Source organism: Triticum aestivum, chromosome 4D, assembly GCF_018294505.1.
Source record: "Triticum aestivum cultivar Chinese Spring chromosome 4D, IWGSC CS RefSeq v2.1, whole genome shotgun sequence".
Lineage (NCBI taxonomy): Eukaryota > Viridiplantae > Streptophyta > Magnoliopsida > Poales > Poaceae > Triticum > Triticum aestivum.
Genome location: NC_057805.1, coordinates 155007363 through 155024845, shown reverse-complemented (window position 1 = coordinate 155024845; position 17483 = coordinate 155007363).

The window sequence follows — 17483 nt, the reverse complement described above, 5'->3', positions numbered from 1 at the left end:
GGTTATGTTTAACGTAAGTAGGAGTTCAGGATCATTTCTTGATCATTACTAGTTGATGACCGCTTGCGTTGCTTCTCTTCTCGCTCTTATTTGCGTAAGTTAGCCACCATACTGTGCTTAGCCGCTGCTGCAGCCTCACCACTTTACCCCTTCCTTACCCATTAAGCTTTGTTAGTCTTGATACCCATGGTAATGGGATTGCTGAGTCCTCGTGGCTCACAGATTACTACAACCACAGTTGCAGGTACAGGTATTGCGATGATCATGACGCGAGAGCGATGTTTACTTGTGTTGGAGTTCTCCTCCTTCTTCTTCGTCGATCTTGGGATAGGTTCCTGGTCGGCAGCCTGGGCGAGCAGGGTGGATGTCGTTTGAGTTTCTGTTTGTGTTCATCCGTAGTCGGATGTTGATCTTATGTAAGATGTGTTGATGTATTCTTGGGGTGTTTGTGCCTTTTGTATGTATCCCCATATATTATGTAATGTTGATGTAATGATATCCACCTTGCAAAAGCGTCTTCAAGATGCGCTTCTATCCTTGGTGGGACCTTCGAGTTCCTTTAGGATAGGGTCGCATCTTGGGCGTGACAAGTTGGTATCAGAGCCTCGACCGACCATAGGAGCCCCCTTGATTGATCGTGTAGTTTGGCCATTGTTGAGTCTAGAAGAAGACTTTTTCGGAGTCTAGTTATATCAGAGAGTAGGAATTCTTTTTACTCCTCAGCCCCCTTCGTCGCTCTGGTGAGAAATCCGGACGTAGGTGTTTCGACTTACTTCTCTTCCCCTTCAAATTTTTCTTTAGGATCACGCGATTAGTTTTCGTTCGTTGTCCATCCTCTTTTCAATCCGGCGCATTTCTCTTCGAGTGGTTTCGATCCTCGTCATCTTTTGCAAGATCAGTCATCAGTTTTTTTTCTCTTTCGATGTTGTTTCCTTGTCTGGAGTTGTCCTTGTTTTTTCCCACCGCCCACCCCTTTTCTTCTCGGAACCGGAGTCCGAAATCGAGTATCCATCCTACTCGTGCGAAGCCTTTGCATTCTCTCCTCAATTATTTCAACCGGTTTCTTCTCTTCAAGTTATTCGTCGGTTCCCTATTTCAAGTTGTCTGTGTTTTCCCGCCCTCCCACCTCTTTTTATTCCCGGAGTCTAAGCCTCTATTCAAGCATCAATTTCATTCGTGCGGAGTATCTTCAGTCTTTCCTCAATTGTCTCAACCGGTGAATTCTCGTCTAGTTAATCATCATTTTTCTCGTTTTCCTTTCGGAGGTTTCAATTCATGTTTTTTTTGCTGTTCATCATATTCCTTTCCTCGACTCAAGTGTTTTCCTTTGTTTGTTCGTCTCTCGCCATTTAATCCTTCCGGAGTGCTCAAAACTTCTCAGAAGATTCGTGTTTGCATTCAATTATTTTGAGGTTATCACCTCATTCAAGTCTTTCAGCTGTTCCAGTGCATCATCTCTTCTATAATCCTTCCAACGGTGTTTCTTTTAAATGGGCCCTAACCCACAGGTCTTTTTCCCTGGATCTTACCTGACTCTTCTAAGTTTCCCGGAGTTATTCTCAAATTCTTTTCGAAGTTGACGTAAGAATGAATTTCATCAGTCAGATGCGTTTCCAAGATCGATTTCAAATTATTTTCATTGTTGACTCTACCTCTTCGCTTTTCATTCTCCCGGAGTATCTCAACAATTTTGGTGTTCTTTCTCATCGTCATTCTCAACATTTGAAGATCGAAGAAGAGTTTCTCTTAAATCTTGTCCGTTCTCCCGAAGATTCATGTTGCTAGCTTGATGCTATCCCCTCATATTGTTTCTAGTCGTGCAATTCTTTTCATCCATCTGGAGTATTTCAGGAGTTGCTTTCTCTCTCGATCATCCGGAGGCCATCTTTTCAGAATATTTCTTCGTTCTATGTTGTCAAATTCACTCTCCAATTATTCTATATCCATGCCCCTTCGTTCTCTCAATATTCTTCCGGTGCTTCGTCCAAGTATTCTTCAATCAGTTCGCGATCTCTTCATTCTCTTGTCTCTAAATTTCCTCAAGTATCTCGTGCTTTTCTAATTCTTCCCAGTGATTCATTCTCTTTTCGTCATTCATTTCAATTCTTACGGTGGCTCGTTCAAGATTTCTTTTCTGTGGTTATCGTATCAATACATTCGTCTTTTCCAATCCTACCGGTGGTTCATGAAGACTTTCTCAAGTTTGGCGCTATATCTCCCCTTAATCCTTTCCAACGCGAATAAGTAGTATGCAAATCCATTGCTTCTCATCAATTTAATTGGTGGAGGATAAGCTTAACATAATTCTTATTCGCTTTCATCATGTGGATCAATTCCTTTCGTCGAAGATTTTTCATGGTGAATAGTCTCTCGGTCCTGAGTTATTCTTTTCCTTCCGGAGTTCCAAGTTCTCCTTGGTCGTCTCATCGGAACCTCCATCGGTATCATCGCAAGGCTTTAATCTTATCCCTTTCATCCCTCAATTCTATCTCATCATCCTATTGTACCAGAGTTCTTCATGGTGGATCGTCATGATTTAATTCATTCCTCAAGTGTTGATCAAGAGTCTTGCCGGAGGAGCTCAAGTATTCTTCTTTTTGCTTCGCGAGGTGCAATAAATTCTCCGTATTCTTTTGAAGTGGAGTTTTGCATTTCTTCATTCTTCTCAGCTATTTAGTCTTTTCTGCTTGTGGTCGGAGATCACCTCATAATTTTGAGATGTTATCTATAAGTCCACAACAAGCAATTCTTTTGTTGTTGAATTTCCAACAACTCCATTCAATGCTTGCTTCTATGGATGCTTTCTATTTCATTCGTGGTAGAAGTTGTCATCTTCTTCCCCGTTCTTCTCATTCCAATCTTTCAAGTATTCCGGAGGCATTGTGTTGTTCCTCTCGTCAAGTATCATTCCATCTTCTCAAGTTCATGTTTTATTCTTTCCTTGTTTAGCCAGAGTGCTGCCTAAATTCTTTCAGTCTTATTCCGTTCTTATCTTGTTCCCTGAGCTTTTGGTTCTCGTCTTAGTCGTCGTGTCGCTTTTCTTCCCGAGTGCTCGCGACCCAGTTCATCTTCTCTCTTGTATTCTTTTTTCACCTCATCCCTTTTCCCTTCCGTCTCGGTCCTAAGATCTCGGGGTGAGATCTCTTGTTAGTGACTCTAGGCAGTACTTGGTCACTGACCAGTGGGTCTCGCAGGTCAGGTTTGACCTGGCCGGCTCAGTTGACCTGCTGACATCAGCCTTGCGCAATGCTGACGCAGTAAAGCTTTTCTCAAATTTAAATAAATCTAAATGATTTATTTATTTTCAGAAAATGCCCAAAACTTCTAAAAATCCTAGAAATTAATCTGTAACTCCAAATGAAACAAATTATATATGAAAAATGATCAGAAAAATGCAATCTCCATCTATACCATTTTCATGCATGTTGGAGCAACTTATAGTTGCTGTATTGGACAAAACAAATAAAGGTCATTTAAACCTTCACATATGGAGTTTGAATTTGAAACTAGGGTTCAAACCAACTTCATTTAAACCGTTGTTGGTTGCATTATCTCAATCAACAGCATATCGCCATGTCACATTCATGCATCATATTATTGCATTGCATTGATTGTGTTCTTTCTTGTTTGCCGGTATTTGTCCCCTCTCGGTAGGCGTATCCCGACGATGAGTTCGATGACACCGATGAAGAGCTATAATATCTTCAGAAGTGCCAGGCAAGCAAAACCCCCCTTGTTCATTCCGATACAATCCCACTCTCTCACTCCTGCTCTCTTTTACTGCATTAGGACAACAACGATTCAACTGTTACATCCTGCGGTAGTTGAACCCCTTTCCTCTGCATGACATGTCATTGCCACAGTAAATAGATGAAATCCACTAGCATGAGTAGGAGTTGTTTGAGCCCTGATGTGCCTACTCATTCATACTTGTTTGTCATGCCTGCTACTGCTTAGAGCTGAGTCAGGTCCGATTCATCGCGGATGAATCTGAGGTGTGTGAACATGTACTACTGTTGAGAGCTAAGTGTGTGAACACGATTTGGTAAAGGTAGCGGTGAGAGGCCATGTAGGAGTACATGGTGGGTTGTCTCATTGTAGCCGTCCTCAGGAACTGAGTTATGTGTTTGTGATCCATGAACAACTACTACCACACATTGGGTTCCGGTAACTCGGCCCCTCTCGACTTATTAATCAACCTGATCTCTGTCCAGGAGTTGCAACTAGTTTCTAGTGTTTGTAGGTAGTGTTAGTAGTCTACCAAGTGGCACCCGGTACAGGTGGGCTCGGGACAGACTAGGCACAGTGGCACGGTGTACCAAGTGGCACCCGGATGATGGGCTTGGGAACCCTGCTCACATCGTTTGGGGCCGTGAGCGACACCCCGGCCGAATCTCCTTGCGGATGGAACCCGAATAGGCGATAAACCTGGACTAGAGACTTGTGTGGTTAGTCAGGTCGTGGCCGACTCCCTCGCCAGGCTTCCGCTTGAAGGTTGCCGAGATACACGACGTGTATATGGTGGTAAGTGGTGAGAGCATGTGTGAATAAGTACACCCCTGCAGGGTTAACATTATCTATTCGAATAGCCGTGTCCACGGTAATGAACTTCTGGTTTGCTTGTACAGTTCATAGACAAGTGAAAGTGGATACTCTAAAATGCGCAAGATAAGCGTGAGTGCTTTGGATGGCGTTCTCGTAGGGAGACAGGAGCGGATCCATAGTGGTGTAATGATATGGTGAATATGTGGACTCGTGTGCGCCACCTCAGAAGTGTTACTTGCAGTCGTAGTTTAGGATAGCCACCGAGTCAAAGCTGGCTTGCTGCAGTTAAACTCCACCACCCCCCTTTGTTGATACTGACACATATGTAGTTAGTTCTGATGCAAGTCTTGCTGGGTACACTTGTACTCACGTTTGCTTAATTTATGTTTTTGCAGAGAGACTTCAGTCTCGCTAGTAGTTCCGCGTGGACCTCGACGTTTAGCTTGTTACCTTAGCTGCGATCTTGTGCCCTCGGCAAGGTCTTGTGATAGTCAGGCTTCTCAGCCTTTTTCATTTGTAGTTGTCTGTTCTCAGACAAGTTAAGCTTCCGCATGTGCTTGTTGCTTGTATGACTTGAATGCTGGGTCATCAGACTCATGTTTGTAATATCTGGCTCTCCGGAGCCTAATGAATAAATACTTTGAGTCATAGATTTATGTTGTGATGCCATGTTGTATTTGCACATATCAAGCATATTATCTATATGTTATTGAAATGCTTGGTATGTGTGGGATCCGACAACCTAGTTGTCTATCCTTGGTAGCCTGTCTTATGGGGAAATGTAGTCTGGTGCTTCCACTGAGCTATGGTAGTCTGCTATAGCCCGCTACCTTTACCAAATCGTGTTCACACACTTAGCTCACACACAGTAGGACATGTTCATCACCATTCTAATTTATTTCCGATGAATCAGACCTGACTCAACTCTAAGCAGTAGCAGGCATGACAAACAAGCATGAATGAGTAGGCACATCAGGGCTCAAACAACTCCTACTCATGCTAGTGGGTTTCATCTATTTACTGTGGCAATGACAGGTCATGCAGAGGAAAAGGGGTCCAGCTACCGCAGCATGTAACAGTTGAATCGATGTTATCCTAATGTAGTAAAAGAGAGCAAGAGCGAGAGAGTGGGATTGTATTGGAATGAACAAGGGGTTTTTGCTTGCCTGGCACTTCTGAAGATTGCATTGGGTCTTCATCAGTGTCAACAATCACAGCGTCGGAACAACGTCTACCGAGGGGGAACAACACCGGCAAACAGAGAAAAAACACAATCAATGCAATGCACAATATGATGCATGAACATGGCATGTATGTGTGCTGTTTTTTGTGCTAATGCAAACAGCAACAAGTTCAATGGAGCTCATTTGAATCAAGGATTCAAATGCAACTCCAAACTTAAGCATTTTAAATGCCCTTTATGTGGTTTCATCTATACAGCAGGTTTAGGTTGGTTTGTCATGCATGAAACTAGTACAGATGGATGGATTGAATTTTTTTGATATTTTTTCATATATAAATTATTTCATTCTGAGCTATGGTTGATTTTATATGATTTTTAGAAGTTGATACTATTTTATGGAATTTCCTGGTTTATTTTAATCCAGAAAATGTATTATTGTGTCAGCACTACGTCACTGTGACGTCAGCAGGTCAACAGGGCTGCCCCGGGTCAAACCTGACAGGTGGGACCCGTAGGTCAGTGACGGAGCCCTGGCTAGAGTCACAGACAGGTGGGCCCGGTCAACGGCCATGTCAGCATGGTCAAAGCTGACGCGTGGGTCCCGCTGGGTTAGTTGAAAGTAAACAGGAATTTAACTATTGTTAATTAAGGGCATGGGGCCCAGTTGTCATTGACCCGTGGGGTTAAACTGATCGGTGATTAGCGCTATTTAAGCGAGTGCCACATCATCTAATCACCGACTAATCGCCGGCGGTAAGAAGACGCGGCGGCGCTCCTCGTCCGGCCATCTCAGGCCACGAGAGCTTGGGCGGCTGGGTGCGTTCGAGAGCGGCTGCTGCGGCGCTTTAGGTGGTGGCCATAGCAAGTGCTGGGGTGGGCTGTGGCATCTATGGTGCTGCGCGAAGCGGTGGCCAGAGCTGGCTCCGTGCGAGCGTGACGCTAGAGCAAGCAGGCGAGCGAGTAGGGAGGCTAGGCGGCCTCCTGGAGGCACCAGGAGTGCAATGCGGTGTAAGGGCGCGGGTGGTTCGAGCTCAGGCCACGGCGACAAAACCGTGCGGTGGCGAGCTCTTGGCTCAGTGGTTGGAGTGGTTAGGGGTCGCAAATGACATGGGGGAGAGAGTGAAACGACGGCGGAGCTCACAGAGGGGTCGATGGCAGTCTCAGCGGGCTCGAGGACGACTTCCAGCGCACGAATCAATGGCGACCCCCGGCGGCCAGATGCGGCGGTGACGAGCTCGAGGGTGACGGCTCCAGGCATCTGAGGGCGCGTTCTTCGCCTTGGAGCTCCACGGCGTCGAGGCGGAGCTATAGCACATGACCACGGGGCAAGGGTACGGCAGTGGGCGCGGAAAACTTGAACGGCGGCGAAGTTGCTCTTGGGTGGGTGAGGGAGTCCTGGATTAGGGGGTCCTCGGACTGCCGGACTATATACTTTGGCCGGACTGTTGGACTATGAAGATACAAGATTGAAGACTTCGTCCCGTGTTCGAGTGGGACTCTCCTTTGCATGGAAGGCAAGCTTGGCAATTCGGATATGTGGATCTCCTCCCTTGTAACCGACTCTGTGTAACCCTAGCCCCCTCCAGTGTCTATATAAACCGGAGGGTTTAGTCCGTAGGACAACAACAATGATAATCATAGGCTAGCTTCTAGGGTTTAGCCTCTACGATCTCGTGGTAGATCAACTCTTGTAATACTCATATCATCAAGATAAATCAAGCAGGAAGTAGGGTATTACCTCCATCAAGAGGGCCCGAACCTGGGTAAACATTGTGTCCCCCACCTCTTGTTACCATCCGCCTTAGACGCACAGTTCGGGACCCCCTACCCTAGTACCCTAGATCCGCCAGTTTTGACACCGACATTGGTGCTTTCATTGAGAGTTGCACTATTCCGTCACGATAAAGGCTTGATGGCTCCTTCGATCATCGGCAACGATGCGATACAGGGTGAGGTTTTTCTCCCCGGACAGATCTTCGTATTCGGCAGATTCGCACTGTGGGCCAACTCGCTTGGCCATCTGGAGCAGATCGAGAGATACGCCCCTGGCCGTCAATTTGGAAGCTTAAACTATACTGCCGACATCAGCGGAGACTTGTGAGGGAGTCCTGGATTAGGGGGTCCTCGGACGGCCGGACTATATAGTTTAGCCGGACTGTTGGACTATGAAGATACAAGATTGAAAGACTTCGTCCCATGTCCGGATGGGGCTCTCCTTGGCGTGGAAGGCAAGCTTGGCAATACGGATATGTAGATCTCCTCCCTTGTAACTGACTCTGTGTAACCCTAGCCCCCTCCGGTGTCTATATAAACCGGAGGGTTTAGTACGTAGGACAACAACAATCATACCATAGGCTAGCTTCTAGGGTTTAGCCTCTACGATATCGTGGTAGATCAACTCTTGTAATACTCATATCATCAAGATCAATCAAGCAGGAAGTAGGGTATTACCTCCATCAAGAGGGCCTGAGCCTGGGTAAACATCGTGTCCCCCGCCTCCTGTTACCATCCGCCTTAGACGAACAGTTCGGCACCCCCTACCCGAGATCCTCCAGTTTTGACACCGACATTGGTGCTTTCATTGAGAGTTCCACTGTGCCGTCACCGTAAGGCTTGATGGCTCCTTCGATCATCGACAACAATGCAATCCAGGATGAGGTTTTCCTCCCCGGACAGATCTTCGTATTCGGCGGCTTCGTACTGCGGGCCAACTCGCTTGGCCATCTAGAGCAGATCAAGAGCTACACCCCTGGCCATCAGGTCAGGTTCGGAAACTTGAACTATACTGACGACATCCACGGAGACTTGATCTTTGATGGATTCGAGCCCATGTCAGGTGTGCCGCACAATCACGACGAGCATGACTTAACTCTGCCGTCGGACAGTGTTCCGGAGATCGCACCCGCAACTACCCCGGCCCTCAATCCAGAACAAATTGCGCCATCTGAGGACGGGTGGATAGACCCAGCCACGGAGGCCGCACTCTCAGTGGCGATAGAGCCGAATACTGACTTCACCTCCTATGAGAGCCGTGTTGCCGAACCGTTGGATTCGTCCCCGGCCACGGGCTCCGAGCCGCTTGCGTCCGTGCCTATCGAATCCGATTGGGCACCGATCATGGAGTTTACCTCCGCGGATATCTTTCAGCACTCGCCTTTCGGCAATGTGCTAAATTCATTATGGTCTCTCTCCTTGTCAGGAGAACCTTGGCCGAACTATGTCCGGCTAGAATGGGATGCGGACGACGAAGAAATTCGCTCCCCACCCACCACCCACTTAATAGCCACTGTCGACGATTAACCGACATGCTCGACTTCGACTCCGAAGACATCGACGGTATGGACGACGATGCAGGAGATGACCAGGAACCAGCACCCACGGGGCGCTGGACCGCCACCTCATCATATGATATATACATGGTAGATACCCCCAAAGAAGGCGATGGCGATAAGACAGCGGAGGATGACCCCTCCAAGAAGCAACCCAAGCACCGGCGTCAGCGGCTCCACTTTAAGTCCCGCCATAGAAAAAGTAGCGATACCGGCACAAGAGACAATAACACTCTGGATAGTGCCGAAGACGTCGACAATCCCCTCCAGCCAGATTTAGAGTGGGAGGATGAACAAGCTAGCCCTCTAGAACAGGCAGCTGGCGGAGAAACGGAGGATGACAATTACATGCCTCTCTCCGAAGACGAGGTGAGCCTCGGTGACGAAGAATTTATCGTGCCTGAGGATCCCATCGAGCAGGAGCGCTTCAAGCGCCGGCTTATAGCCACAGAAAACAGCCTGAAGAAAAAGCAACAACAGCTTCGAGCTGATCAAGATCTGCTAGCGGATAGATGGACTTCAGTCCTAGGGGCCGAGGAATACGAACTCGAACGCCCAACCAATAGTTACCCAAAACGCAGGTTGCTACCCCAACTCGAGGAGGAAGCATTAAAACCTACATCACCAGCGTATGATGCGGCGGATCGACTGCCTAGTGGCCGAGACAGAGGGGCATATCAGCCCGAAGTCCAGCCAGCACCCCGTCGCCAGGCAAACAAAAACACTAAGGCCCGGGGCAACACGCGGGACCTGCGAGACGTATTGAAAAACAAAGCAGGGCATACAAGATCAATCTACGGATCACGGGGTCGCGCCCCAACATGTGACGGTGATCGTCACGCCAGATACACTAAAAGGAAGTCCGGCCGGGCCGAACACAGCAGACAAGACTCGTATGAACTGCGTCGCGACATAGCACAGCACAGAGGCGCCGCACACCCCCTATGCTTCACCGATGAAGTAATGGATCATGAATTCCCAGAAGGGTTTAAACCCGTGAATATTGACTCATACGATGGTACTACAGACCCCGTGGTATGGATAGAAGATTTCTTCCTCCACATTCACATGGCCCGCGGGGACGATCTACACGCCATCAAGTACCTCCCGCTAAAACTGAAAGAGCCAGCTCGGCATTGGCTGAATAGCTTGCCGGCAAACTCCATCGGAAGTTGGGAGAGCCTGGCAGATGCATTCCTGAACAATTTCCAGGGCACTTATGTGCGACCGCCGGATGCTGACGATCTAAGTCACATAACTCAGTAGCCAGGGGAGTCGGCCAGGAAATTCTGGACCCGGTTCCTAACTAAGAAAAACCAAATTGTTGACTGTCCGGATGCAGAGGCCTTAGCGGCATTTAAGCATAACATCCGTGACGAGTGGCTTGCCTGGCACCTCGGTCAAGAGAAGCTAAAATCCATGGCAGCCCTCACAACACTTATGACCCGCTTTTGTGCGGGCGAAGATAGCTGGTTGGCTCGTAGTAACAACACAACAAGCAAACCTAGCTCATCAGAGGCCAAGGATAGCAACTGCAAACCAAGACGCAACAAACACAAGCGCCGCAAATATGGTGACAACGCCGAAGATACGGCAGTTAATGCCGGGTTCAGTGGCTCAAAGTCCGGTCAGCGGAAAGGGCCCGTCGAAAATAACAATTCGGGTCCGTCCAGTCTGGACCGCATACTCGATCGTCAATGCCAAATTCATGGCACCCCAGGGACGCCAGCCACCCATACTAACAGAGAATGCTGGGTCTTCAAACAAGCCGGTAGGGCAGGCGCAAAAGACGATAAAGGGGGGCTCAAAGCGATGATGGCGACGAAGAGTCCAGATCACCGAACACAGGAGGGCAAATTAAATTTCCCCCGCAAATCCAAACGGTGCATGTGGTAAACACCACCCAAATTCCCAACCCGGACCGGATATGCACCCCTAGGAATGCCGACCTAACGGAACTAGTCGTCCCACAATATAAACTAGGGTCGGTCACCTTCAACCACATAGATCGTCCGGTCAACACCAATCAGGTCAATCCAACCGCACTAGTCCTCGACCCAATAATTAACGGGTTCCGCCTCACATGAGTCCTTATGGACGGAGGCATCGATCATTCGATGATCAAACCCACTACAACCACTTTAAAAGGCATTATACCAGGTGTGCAAGCCAGGTGTACAGGCTCCATTGCCCTCGAGGTAGTCTTCGGATCACCAGACAATTACCGCACCGAAGAGTTAACCTTCGAAATCGTCCCCTTCCGCAGTGATTATCAGGCACTTCTCGGATGAACCGCGTTCGCTCGATTTAACGCGGTGCCACATTACGCCTACCATAAGCTCAAGATGCCCGGTCCACGCGGCGTCATCACGGTTAAGGGCAAGGCCGACCTTTCTTTCGGCAGCAACAAGTACATCGCTGCCTTAACAGCAGAAGGAAGGAGCAGCACCTTGCAGCCGAACCTCGAGTCGACGGCCAGGCTCCCGGATACCGCCAAAGGACTTCGAACTACTTCGCGGCAGCATAGCCCGGCTCGTCTAGAGCTCAATTAGACACTCCGGCGAAGGCTAAGATAGGCCGCATATAGCGGCTCAACCGGTCTCCGGCAAACAAACATTTCTTACATTTCGTTTGCAGGCTCACCTTTGCGTTGACCAGGACGGGCAATATGGAGGCAGCCCAAACGCGCAAGGGAATCCTTCGATGTTCCCCGCAATGATTATCCGACTATACTCCGGATCCGCACACAACTTCGTCTTCCCTGGTCTCAGCAGGTGCCACGGTCATATTTCTTTTCCATTATTACCTGCCTTATACGCATCGACGTACTATTTAAATAAAACATGTGGATTTGTATGACGCTTCTCTGCTGTCATTTCTTACTAAAACTCTTTTGTTGAGTGGCACCCATACGCCGCGATATGCCTTTAAACATGCCAGGGGCTTCGTTTTACCCACAGTACGACAATAAAGTCCAAACACCTTCGTCGAAGTTCGGCACCCCGAACGTATAGCATTATATGCATCAGCTCCGAATCATGTCTTGGGTCAATAGTTGGGTTTGCCCAGCTCCTATGTTTTGGTACCTTACGTTCCGCTATATCGGCTAAGGCAGCACCGGGAGAACTACTGCAATTGTGTCCCGGTTCTTTCGGACCAGCACCTCAGTAGAGAAAGCCGAAAACTGACTGTCATGATACGGCAAGAGCTGGTCAGCTGTTCGAGAGGTCATAAAATCTTTAAGGATTTCTCCCGCATAATGCCATAACCAATGCAGCGTGCGATGGATCGGTTTGTTCTCCGATCAGGTGCTTATAGAGCCCCTAGTACGGTATTCTGAACACCAGGGGCTGCGCCTACCTTATTAAAGCTCCTATGGCTAAGTGAGAGTGATAAAGCCCTATAGTCCGATTGCCTGGTTCGTTGTGCTGAGCACCTCCTTCGAAGGACCCAAAACTGGGATAAACAGTGCCCAGGTTTATCCCGAACACCCCCGTACTTCTTACGTGGGGGCAGAAGCCGACGACTGGCCAACTCTTAGGTTTAACATATAAAACGGCCGCACAGGAGGGTAAACTTTTATATAACAGGAAATAAATAGTATAAATGACCCTGTTCAGACGTTTAGAAAGGACAACATGATTCACATTCATGGAAATATAATGTCCTTGGTGCATAGTTCCGCGGCAAGGTAGGATCCTTTAAGGACATTCTCATAATATAATTCGGGCTTGCGATGCTCCTTCCCCTCTGGCGGCCCTTCGGTCATCAGCTTCTCAGCATCCATCTTCCCCCAGTGCATCTTTGCGCTGGCGAAGGCCATTCGCGCACCTTCTATGCAGACCGACCGCTTGATGACATCAAGTTGGGGGCAAGCGCTTACAAGCCGCTTCACGAGCCCGAAGTAGCTGCTTGGAATCAGCTCGGCGGGCCATAACCGGATAATTAAATCCTTCATGGCTAGTTCCGCCGCCTTATGCAGTTCGATCAGCTGTTTAAGTTGATCGGCAAAAGGCACCGGATAATTCGGTGCCAAATACTGTGACCAGAAGAGCTTATCCGCATCGTTTCTTTCTTCGGCCTGGTAGAATTGGGCGGCATCCGCTATGCTGCGGGGCAGCTCCGCAAACACCCCTGGAGAAATCCAAATTCAAAATCAGAAACATAATCTTCTCCTCCAAAACTTGCTTTACAAGGAGAAAGCCTTAACCGCTGCGATCTTCCTCGCCTCTTGGATCCCCTGTAGGGCGCTTTGGGTTCCCCCCGGGCATCGCTCGCGGCCTGATGCGCCTTGGTGAGTTCGGATTCTTTCTCCGTTACACTCTGCTCCAAGGTCTCGCATTTTTTCACGACCTGTTGCAGCTCCTGCTCAGCTTTAATCACCCTGGCCTCGTACTTCTCATGGAGGGCCTGCTCTGCGGCTGCCTTTTCCTCGGCCTTGGCCACAGCCTTCTTAAGAGCCTCGACTTCGGTCATCATCCCTAGAGAAAATCAGGGAACATATTCTATAATGCTACAAATTTCATCGCACTAAATGCGAACAAGACTTGTGCATACCCTGTTTATCTCCCAACTGCATTTTCAACTCGCCAAGTTCTTCTTTGGCCCGCTCCAGACTTTGATTCAGTCCGGAGATTACCGCGGTATGGGAGGCAGCAGCCGCTATAGATGCCTGCTTATAACAGAAGAGAATTAGATGTCATTCAATGAGTCTTCCTGCGAACAAAAATTTGATCCTCTGTCCGGTTTCTTCTTTCACCGAACAGTGTATCAGGGGCTACTATCCATACTATGACACTCTTCGAAAAACATACCTGAAAACCTTTTATAAGGCTGATACAAGCTCCATTCAGTCCACTCTCAGCAGACTGAATCTTCTCAAACACCGCACCCATAAGGGCATGGTGTTCATCGACGATGGAGGCGTCCTTCAGCGCCACCAACAAAGCATCCGATGCCTTTGGTTGGACAGAGGTCGCCGGTATACCTCCTCCAACTAAGAGAGGCTGCCTGCTTGATTCTGGAGCCGTATTGGTCTCCGGAACGGCATCCGGCTGGGAGCCGAATTCAAGATGGCCCCCGCCTTCAGCTCCCATGGGAATCTGCTCCCCCATGTGTTCGGCCCCCGAAGTTTGACCTCTAGGCGCCGCCTTCATGGTCTTTCCCTCTCCTCCTGGGCGGAGGTCCCTCTGGGACGAAGCCTCGATGGTATTCACCTGTTTGGAGGAAGGGGCCTTCGGGGGCGTCCCGCTTTCCATAGAATCCGAGCTCAGCGAATCCTCTGATGAGGATTGTTCGGTACGAGACCTTGCCGGACTACAAAAACATATGGCTCAGGTTAAAAGATTATGCCATGATAAGTCTGGATGCGTAAGCATGGTCGAACTGTATATACTCATGGGTTCACCAGGGGCTAGACCCTAGGGTCCCATGCCGGGCCACTATCGGTGGCGGCAGCGGACTCCTCCGGAATGGGAGCTTTTCCCCTTTTGGGCGACTCGGCCTCAAAGTGTGTGGAGACCGTCCTTTTCTTTCTTTCCACCGCAGGGGATTCATCTTCCTCCTCCTCGTCCTCTTCGGAGGCGGAACGGGCATCAGAGCCTTCAGATATTGTGTCCGAAGTGCCGTGGCGACGAAGGCCGCCCCGGGTCTTTTTGGCCTCCTTCTCGGCCGTCTTCTTCGGCACCTTGTAAGGCGCCGGGACCAGCATCTTCGTCAGAAGAGTGACAGCCGGTTCTTCGGGCGGCGGGGCCGGACAATGGATCTGCTCCGCCTTCTTCATCCAGCCCTAGGAGAATCATGGAAAGCACATTAAGCGCTTCCCTTGGGTTATGCGGGCAAAAAATACGATTACTAACCGAACTTGCAGGTTGGGACAGTTGGTACCCACGGTCTTCGGCGGAGTCCGGCCATGATTTGCTGGACTTGAAAAGCACCTTCCAGATGTCCTTGTGCGAGGAGCCGAAAAGCTCCCACAAGGTTTGGTGCTTGGCCGGATCGAATTCCCATAGATTGCAAGTCCGGTGTTGACAAGGCAGGATCCGGCGAACTAACATCACCTGGACCACATTGACAAGTTCAATGTTCTTGTCTCCCATATCTCTAACACGCATCTGGAGCATCGACAATTCGTCGAACGAGGACCAGTTCAGGCCCTTCTTGACCCAGGATGTGAGCCGCAGGGGGGCACCGGATCGAAACTCGGGAGTAGCGGCCCATTCTGTGCCGCACGGCTCGGTGATGTAAAACCACTGCTGTTGCCACTCCTTGACGGAATCGTTAAAGGTGCCGGTTGGCCATATAACGTTGGGCATCTTGCTCACCATAGTGCCCCTGCACTCGGCGTGCTCGCCGCCCACTACCTTGGGCTTCACATTAAAAATCTTCAGCCACATGCCAAAATGTGGTGAGATGCGGAGAAAGGCCTCACACACGACAATGAATGTCGAGATGTTGAGGAAAGAATTAGGGGAGAGATCGTGCAGATCGATCCCATAATAATACATGATGCCTCGAACGAACGGGTGGAGGGGAAACCCTAGCCCGCGGACGAAGTGAGGAAGGAATACAACCCTCTCGTGGGGTTCCGGGGCAGGGACGATCTGTCCTGCCGTCAGGAGACGATGGCTGATTTTCTTGGCTAGGTACCCGGCCTCACGAAGCTTTTTGATATCCCCGGACGGTAGAGGCCATCCATTTGCCTCCTGCTCCGGATCCGGACATTTTTGGAAGGCCTTTGTGGGAAGAGAAGATGAACGCTTGGGCGCTGGAGCTTGAGCGGTGGGGAATGGATCGGGAAGGAGAAAGCGTGGATGCGAAAGGGAGTCCTTATACCCTTATAAAGGCAGCAGGGATTCTGCGCCTCCCCACTTGCCTAGTAAAACTGCTTATTCCCCAAGCACCGTAATTGATGGTGCGGTTGGGTTACCCACACCCGTATTGATGAGAATCCCGTGATAAGGGGACACGATCTCTGCTTCGACAAGACGTGCCAAGGAAACCGCTTCGCAATGTGTGCAGTCGCTGGTTGAAAAAAACGGTTCGAATAATGACTGGGCCGTGGTATGATGTCATGCTGCAGAATGTGTCAGCAGATTAGATTTGTGGAAATATTATTCTCTCTACGGCGGTATGTGGAATTTGTTTTGCAGAGTCGGACACTATCCTTGTGTTCAAAATCTTCTACGGAGTATTCGGAGGAGGAACCCGGCTTGCAATGCCGAAGACAATCTGCGCGCCGGACTCATCGTCATTGAAGCCTGGTTCAGGGGCTACTGAAGGAGTCCTGGATTAGGGGGTCCTCGGACGGCCGGACTATATACTTTAGCAGGACTGTTGGACTATGAAGATACAAGATTGGAAGACTTCGTCCCGTGTCCGGATGGGACTCTCCTTGGAGTGGAAGGCAAGCTTGGCAATACGGATATGTAGATATCCTCCCTTGTAACCGACTCTGTGTAACCCTAGTCCCCTCCGGTGTCTATATAAACCGGAGGGTTTAGTCCGTAGGACAACAACAATCATACCATAGGCTAGCTTCTAGGGTTTAGCCCCTACGATCTCGTGGTAGATCAACTCTTGTAATACTCATATCATCAAGATCAATCAAGCAGGAAGTAGGGTATTACCTCCATCGAGAGGGCCTGAACCTGGGTAAACATCGTGTCCCCCGCCTCCTGTTACCATCCGCCTTAGACGCACAGTTTGGGACCCCCTACCCGAGATCCTCCGGTATTGACACCGACAACTTGATCTTCGACGGATTCGAGCCCATGTCAGGTGCGCCGCACAGTCACGACGAGCATGACTTGGCTCTGCTGTCGGACAGTGTTCGGGAGATCACACCTGTGCCTACTCCGGCCCTCAATCCGGAGTAGATCATGCCGTCCGAGGACGGGTGGATGGACCCTGCCACGGAGGTCGCACACTCAGCGGCGTTAGAGCCGAATACTGACTTCACCTCTTAGGAGACCTGTGTTGCCGAACCCTTGGATTCGTCCCCGGCCATGGGTTCCGAACCGCTTGCGTCCATGCCTATCGAATCTGTTTGGGCACCGATCATGGAGTTTACCTCCGCGGATATTTTCCAGCACTCGCCCTTGGGCGACGTGCTAGACTCATTAAGGTCTCTCCCCTTGTCAGGAGACCCTCGGCCGAACTATGTCCGGCTCGAGTGGGAAGTGGACGACGAAGAAATTCGTTCCCCGCCCACCACCCACTTAATAGCTACTGTCAACGATTTAACCGACATGCTTGATTTCGACTCCGAAGACATCAACGGTATGGACGACGATGCAGGAGAGGAACAGGAACCACCGCCCACAGGGTGCTGGACAGCCACTTCATCACACGATATATACATGGTGGATACACCCAAAGAAAACAATGACGAGGAACGGAAGGATGCAGCGAAGGATAATCCGCTC